This window comes from Taudactylus pleione, unplaced genomic scaffold (assembly GCF_031769625.1).
Source record: "Taudactylus pleione unplaced genomic scaffold, aTauple2 ptg000483l, whole genome shotgun sequence".
NCBI classification, from domain to species: Eukaryota; Metazoa; Chordata; class Amphibia; order Anura; family Myobatrachidae; genus Taudactylus; species Taudactylus pleione.
In genome coordinates, this window is record NW_028284885.1 from 2,262,751 (window position 1) to 2,270,950 (window position 8,200).

The 8,200-nt window shown below is 50.6% G+C and overlaps 1 pseudogene; it reads left to right on the forward strand.

The window, feature by feature from the left end:
- Positions 1-6,946: 6,946 nt before the first annotated feature.
- LOC148502802 (5S ribosomal RNA) lies at positions 6,947-7,065 on the forward strand (annotated as a pseudogene).
- The last annotated feature ends 1,135 nt before the right edge of the window (positions 7,066-8,200 follow it).

Here is an 8,200-nt window from a genome sequence, read left to right on the forward strand (position 1 = left end):
CCCACTTACATCCCCCTACTTACATCCCCCTACTTACATCCCCCTACTTACATCCACCCACTTACATCCACCCACTTACATCCCCCTACTTACATCCTCCTACTTACATCCCCCTACTTACATCCTCCTACTTACATCCACCTACTTACATCCTCCTACTTACATCCATCTACTTACATCCTCCTACTTACATCCACCTACTTACATCCACCTACTTACATCCTCCTACTTACATCCACCTACTTACATCCACCTACTTACATCCTCCTACTTACATCCCCCTACTTACATCCACCCACTTACATCCCCCTACTTACATCCCCCTACTTACATCCCCCTACTTACATCCTCCTACTTACATCCCCCTACTTACATCCCCCTACTTACATCCCCCTACTTACATCCACCCACTTACATCCTCCCACTTACATCCACCCACTTACATCCACCCACTTACATCCCCCTACTTACATCCTCCTACTTACATCCACCTACTTACATCCACCTACTTACATCCATCTACTTACATCCTCCTACTTACATCCACCTACTTACATCCTCCCACTTACATCCTCCCACTTACATCCCCCTACTTACATCCTCCTACTTACATCCTCCTACTTACATCCTCCTACTTACATCCCCCTACTTACATCCCCCTACTTACATCCACCTACTTACATCCTCCTACTTACATCCTCCTACTTACATCCATCTACTTACATACTCCTACTTACATCCAGCTACTTACATCCTCCTACTTACATCCACCTACCTACATCCACCTACTTACATCCTCCTACTTACATCCCCCTACTTACATCCTCCTACTTACATCCATCTACTTACATCCTCCTACTTACATCCACCTACTTACATCCTCCTACTTACATCCACCCTACTTACATCCACCTACTTACATCCTCCTACTTACATCCACCCACTTACATCCTCATACTTATATCCACCCACTTACATCCACCTACTTACATCCATCTACTTACATCCCCCTACTTACATCCACCTACTTACATCCTCCTACTTACATCCATCTACTTACATCCCCTTACTTACATCCTCCTACTTACATCCCCCTACTTACATCCACCCACTTACATCCCCCTACTTACATCCATCTACTTACATCCCCCTACTTACATCCATCTACTTACATCCCCCTACTTACATCCACCCACTTACATCCTCCCACTTACATTCTCCTACTTACATCCTCCTACTTACATCCCCCTACTTACATCCCCCTACTTACATCCACCCACTTACATCCACCCACTTACATCCTCCTACTTACATCCACCCACTTACATCCACCCACTTACATCCCCCTACTTACATCCTCCTACTTACATCCACCTACTTACATCCACCTACTTACATCCATCTACTTACATCCTCCTACTTACATCCACCTACTTACATCCTCCTACTTACATCCACCCACTTACATCCCCCTACTTACATCCTCCTACTTACATCCTCCTACTTACATCCACCTACTTACATCCTCCTACTTACATCCACCCTACTTACATCCACCTACTTACATCCTCCTACTTACATCCACCCACTTACATCCACCCACTTACATCCCCCCACTTACATCCACCCACTTACATCCCCCCACTTACATCCCCCTACTTACATCCCCCTACTTACATCCCCCTACTTACATCCTCCTGCTTACATCCTCCTGCTTACATCCACCCACTTACATCCTCCTACTTATATCTGCCTACTTACATCCTCCTACTTACATCCACCCACTTACATCCACCCACTTACATCCTCCTACTTACATCCTCCTACTTACATCCTCCTACTTACATCCACCTACTTACATCCTCCTACTTACATCCCCCTACTTACATCCACCCACTTACATCGACCTACTTACATCCACCCACTTACATCCTCCTACTTACATCCACCCACTTACATCCTCCTACTTACATCCACCCACTTACATCCTCATACTTACATCCACCCACTTACATCCATCTACTTACATCCATCTACTTACATCCCCCTACTTACATCCACCCACTTACATCCCCCTACTTACATCCACCCACTTACATCCACCTACTTACATCCCCCTAATTACATCCACCCACTTACATCCCCCTACTTACACCCTCCTACTTACATCCACCCACTTACATCCACCCTCTTACATCCACCTACTTACATCCACCCACTTACATCCACCCACTTACATCCTCCTACTTACATCCACCTACTTACATCCCCCTACTTACATCCTCCTACTTACATCCACCTACTTACATCCACCCACTTACATCCTCATACTTATATCCACCCACTTACATCCATCTACTTACATCCCCCTACTTACATCCCCCTACTTACATCCATCTACTTACATCCCCCTACTTACATCCCCCTACTTGCATCCCCCCACTTACATCCGCCCACTTACATCCCCCTACTGACATCCACCCACGCCTGGCACCTGTTTAGTTCACTAACCACCAGCATGGCATCTGCTTAGTACACTAGCTACCAGCCTGGCACCTCCTTAGTACACTAGCCACCAGCCTGGCACCTGCTTTGGTCAATAGCCGCCAGCCTGGCACCTGCTTTGTACTCTAGCCACCAGCCTGGCCCCTGCTTAGTAGACTAGCCACCAGCCTGCCACCTGCTTTGGTCAATAGCCGCCAGCCTGGCACCTGCTTTGTACTCTAGCCACCAGCCTGGCCCCTGCTTAGTACACTAGCCACCAGCCTGGCCCCTGCTCAGTACACTAGCCACCAGCCTGGCCCCTGCTGAGTACACTAGCCACCAACCTGGCCCCTGCTAAGTACATTAGTCACCAGCCTGGCCCTTGCTTAGTACACTAGCCACCAGCCTGCCACCTGCTTAGTACACTAGCTATCTGCCTGGCACCTGCTTAGTACACTAGCCACCAGCCTGCCACCTGCTTAGTACACTAGCTGTTTAGTTCACTAACCACCAGCCTGGCACCTGCTTAGTACACTAGCCACCAGCCTGGCCCCTGCTTTGGTCAATAGCCACCAGCCTGGCCCCTGCTTAGTACACTAGCCACCAGCCTGGCTCCTGCTTAGTACACTAGCCACCAGCCTGGCTCCTGCTTAGTACACTAGCCACCAGCCTGGCACCTGCTTAGTACACTAGCCACCAGCCAGGCACCTGCTTAGTACACTAGCCACCAGCCAGGCACCTGCTTAGTACACTAGCCACCAGCCTGGCACCTGCTTAGTACACTAGCCACCAGCCAGGCACCTGCTTAGTACACTAGCCACCAGCCTGGCACCTGCTTAGTACACTAGCCACCAGCCTGGCACCTGCTTAGTACACTAGCCACCAGCCTGCCACCTGCTTAGTACACTAGCCACCAGCCAGGCCCCTGCTTAGTACACTAGCCACCAGCCAGGCACCTGCTTAGTACACTAGCCACCAGCCTGGCACCTGCTTAGTACACTAGCCACCAGCCAGGCACCTGCTTAGTACACTAGCCACCAGCCTGGCACCTGCTTAGTACACTAGCCACCAGCCTGGCACCTGCTTAGTACACTAGCTACCAGCCTGGCACCTGCTTAGTACACTAGGCACCAGCCTGCCACCTGCTTAGTACACTAGCCACCAGCCAGGCACCTGCTTCATTCACTAGCCACCAGCCAGGCACCTGCTTAGTACTCTAGCCACCAGCCAGGCACCTGCTTAGTACACTAGCCACCAGCCAGGCACCTGCTTAGTACACTAGCCACCAGCCAGGCACCTGCTTAGTACTCTAGCCACCAGCCTGCCACCTGCTTAGTACACTAGCCACCAGCCTGCCACCTGCTTAGTACACTAGCCACCAGCCAGGCACCTGCTTAGTACACTAAGACCAGCCTGCCACCTGCTTAGTACACTAGCCACCAGCCAGGCACCTGCTTAGTACTCTAGCCACCAGCCAGACACCTTCTTAGTACACTAGCCACCAGCCTGGCACCTGCTTAGTACACTAGCCACCAGCCTGGCACCTGCTTAGTACACTAGCCACCAGCCAGGCACCTGCTTAGTACTCTAGCCACCAGCCAGGCACCTGCTTCGTTCACTAGCCACCAGCCAGGCACCTGCTTAGTACTCTAGCCACCAGCCAGGCTCCTGCTTAGTACACTAGCCACCAGCGAGGCACCTGCTTAGTACACTAGCCACCAGCCTGCCACCTGCTTAGTACACTAGCCACCAGCCTGCCACCTGCTTAGTACACTAGCCACCAGCCAGACACCTGCTTAGTACACTAACACCAGCCTGCCACCTGCTTAGTACACTAGCCACCAGCCAGGCACCTGCTTAGTACTCTAGCCACCAGCCAGGCACCTTCTTAGTACACTAGCACCAGCCTGGCACCTGCTTTGTACACTAGCCACCAGCCTGGCACCTGTTTAGTACACTAGCCACCAGCCAGGCACCTGCTTAGTACACTAGCCACCAGCCTGGCACCTGCTTAGTACACTAGCCACCAGCCTGGCACCTGCTTAGTACACTAGCCACCAGCCTGCCACCTGCTTAGTACACTAGCCACCAGCCAGGCCCCTGCTTAGTACACTAGCCACCAGCCAGGCACCTGCTTAGTACACTAGCCACCAGCCTGGCACCTGCTTAGTACACTAGCCACCAGCCAGGCACCTGCTTAGTACACTAGCCACCAGCCTGGCACCTGCTTAGTACACTAGCCACCAGCCTGGCACCTGCTTAGTACACTAGCTACCAGCCTGGCACCTGCTTAGTACACTAGGCACCAGCCTGCCACCTGCTTAGTACACTAGCCACCAGCCAGGCACCTGCTTCATTCACTAGCCACCAGCCAGGCACCTGCTTAGTACTCTAGCCACCAGCCAGGCACCTGCTTAGTACACTAGCCACCAGCCAGGCACCTGCTTAGTACACTAGCCACCAGCCAGGCACCTGCTTAGTACTCTAGCCACCAGCCTGCCACCTGCTTAGTACACTAGCCACCAGCCTGCCACCTGCTTAGTACACTAGCCACCAGCCAGGCACCTGCTTAGTACACTAACACCAGCCTGCCACCTGCTTAGTACACTAGCCACCAGCCAGGCACCTGCTTAGTACTCTAGCCACCAGCCAGACACCTTCTTAGTACACTAGCCACCAGCCTGGCACCTGCTTAGTACACTAGCCACCAGCCAGGCACCTGCTTAGTACTCTAGCCACCAGCCAGGCACCTGCTTCGTTCACTAGCCACCAGCCAGGCACCTGCTTAGTACTCTAGCCACCAGCCAGGCTCCTGCTTAGTACACTAGCCACCAGCGAGGCACCTGCTTAGTACACTAGCCACCAGCCTGCCACCTGCTTAGTACACTAGCCACCAGCCTGCCACCTGCTTAGTACACTAGCCACCAGCCAGACACCTGCTTAGTACACTAACACCAGCCTGCCACCTGCTTAGTACACTAGCCACCAGCCAGGCACCTGCTTAGTACTCTAGCCACCAGCCAGGCACCTTCTTAGTACACTAGCACCAGCCTGGCACCTGCTTTGTACACTAGCCACCAGCCTGGCACCTGCTTAGTACACTAGCCACCAGCCTGGCACCTGCTTAGTACACTAGCCACCAGCCTGCCACCTGCTTAGTACACTAGCCACCAACCTGCCACCTGCTTAGTACACTAGCCACCAGCCAGGCACCTGCTTAGTACACTAACACCAGCCTGCCACCTGCTTAGTACACTAGCCACCAGCCAGGCACCTGCTTAGTACTCTAGCCACCATCCAGGCACCTGCTTAGTACACTAGCCACCAGCCAGGCACCTGCTTAGTACACTAGCCACCAGCCAGGCACCTGCTTAGTATACTAGCCACCAGCCTGGCACCTGCTTAGTACACTAGCCACCAGCCAGGCACCTGCTTAGTACTCTAGCCACCAGCCAGGCACCTTCTTAGTACACTAGCCACCAGCCTGGCACCTGCTTAGTACACTAGCCACCAGCCTGGCACCTGCTTTGTACACTAGCCACCAGGCAGGCACCTGCTTAGTACACTAGCCACCAGCCAGGCACCTGCTTAGTACACTAGCCACCAGCCTGCCACCTGCTTAGTACACTAGCCACCAGCCTGCCACCTGCTTAGTACACTAGCCACCAGCCAGGCACCTGCTTAGTACACTAACACCAGCCTGCCACCTGCTTAGTACACTAGCCACCAGCCAGGCACCTGCTTAGTACTCTAGCCACCAGCCAGGCACCTGCTTAGTACACTAGCCACCAGGCAGGCACCTGCTTAGTACACTAGCCACCAGCCAGGCACCTGCTTAGTACACTAGCCACCAGCCTGGCACCTGCTTAGTACACTAGCCACCAGCCAGGCACCTGCTTAGTACTCTAGCCACCAGCCAGGCACCTGCTTCGTTCACTAGCCACTAGCCTACTGACACATGAAATAAAAGAAACTGTGATGTCTCATTACTCTTGTGGGCTACATAACACATAGATTAGGGCAGAGGTGCATGGACCGGATAGTTACATGGACAGGTGACCTGCACATGTAACTTTAATGACAAAAAGATGAATAGTATATCTGACATAGGCAGAATAGTGCTGTCCAATCAGAATGTGGCGAAAAAAATGGGGAGATTCTGCACAGAATCCAATAAGAATAAAATTAAATATTGATTTAATAACTAACCAACCATCCTGCATATTAGGGTGTATCCTATTTTATGATGTTGGTGGTGCTCCCAAAGCCTAAATTGGACATCAGACAACAAACAAGAAAAAGCAAGGCTATTTGCTGGGGCACACTTAGCTGATAATTCATATGCAAAATAATATTTGAAGATATAACTTTTATTAGATATCCATAAAATTAAGAGGTATCCACATATAACATATTCAGTATCGCTTCCAAGATCGGACAAGATTGGGCAAATTCAGTAAAGTACTACAGCCATACTTTACTGAATTTGCCCAATCTCGTCCGATCTTGGAAGCGATACTGTAATAGGCCTGGTTAGTATCTGTGTGGGAGACCACCTGGGAAGACCATGTGCTGTAGGTAACTTAGGAGATTGATGAATGGAATAGGATCACATATGGTGTAGCAAAATTATTTTTTGTAAGAGTAAGAGCTGCCATCTTACTATTATACAGCTATCTGCTATTTTGAACGTGATTAGTGGAATGCAGAATTTGTAATATTTCGCCAATCAATGTAGGTGTTTGAATCAAACACCAGAGATTATTATTTTATCCTATAATCATATTGCAATCAGAATGTGCGCCAGACCATCTCTGCGATTACATAGTCATTTTTATTACATTGTTTCTTCCTGCATGGTTTTTGGTTGCATAGATCAGTTGCATTACTTCACTCAGTTGTCCCTAGAGCTAATGCTCTTTCTAACTGGGATAATCATGTTATTTCACTCCTCAGCCTCAGCACTATAAAGGTCTCACTACTCACCCCTGAGTTTTAGTATCCTGCCCTGCATGGTACTCATGTGATAGCCCTGGCTATGACAGGAGCCAGTGGACATTGCAATATATGAGGCTGTACCCAGGTGCAGCCGTTACGCGCCACAACTGAGACAAGTCAGCAACAGGACAGTGTGTTGGTGGTTGTACATATGCAGTTGAGACCGGGGGACGAAAGGAGTGGGGTGCAGAGCGGGGTGAGCTGTCACAGGTCTGCTGTGAGGGATAAGAGACTTGTCAAAGCGTTATCGCTGAAGTGGTGAGATCCATTGAGGCTGTGAGTGTGTAAAAGAGCTGCTAAAGGGGGTGTCCTAACTGTTCGAGAGCTACTGAGAACTTACATGTTGGGAGAGGAGCACTCTGCTGTCTTCTCTCTGTTAATACATACTGGTTACTAGGATCCAGAGTCTGCAGGGTGGTTCAACCTGTGCAGGTTCTGACCTGTGCAAACTGCAGCCAGTTTATTCACTGTAGAAGTGTGTTACGTAGTGCACATGTGGTGTTCTTAGCTCCTCAGGTGAGACACCTATTTACCTGCTACAAACCTTGGTAACCTGGTAAAGGTCTCTCTGTGTGGCCTAACAGTCACTTTCACATCTGGTGCCACCCTATTAGGATCACCCAAGTTACCACACCAATAGGCTATAAATATCAACATTACAGAGCTATTGCAAGGGGTTCGGTATGAAATACTGCCAGACACATGTCTGGCGGTTAAA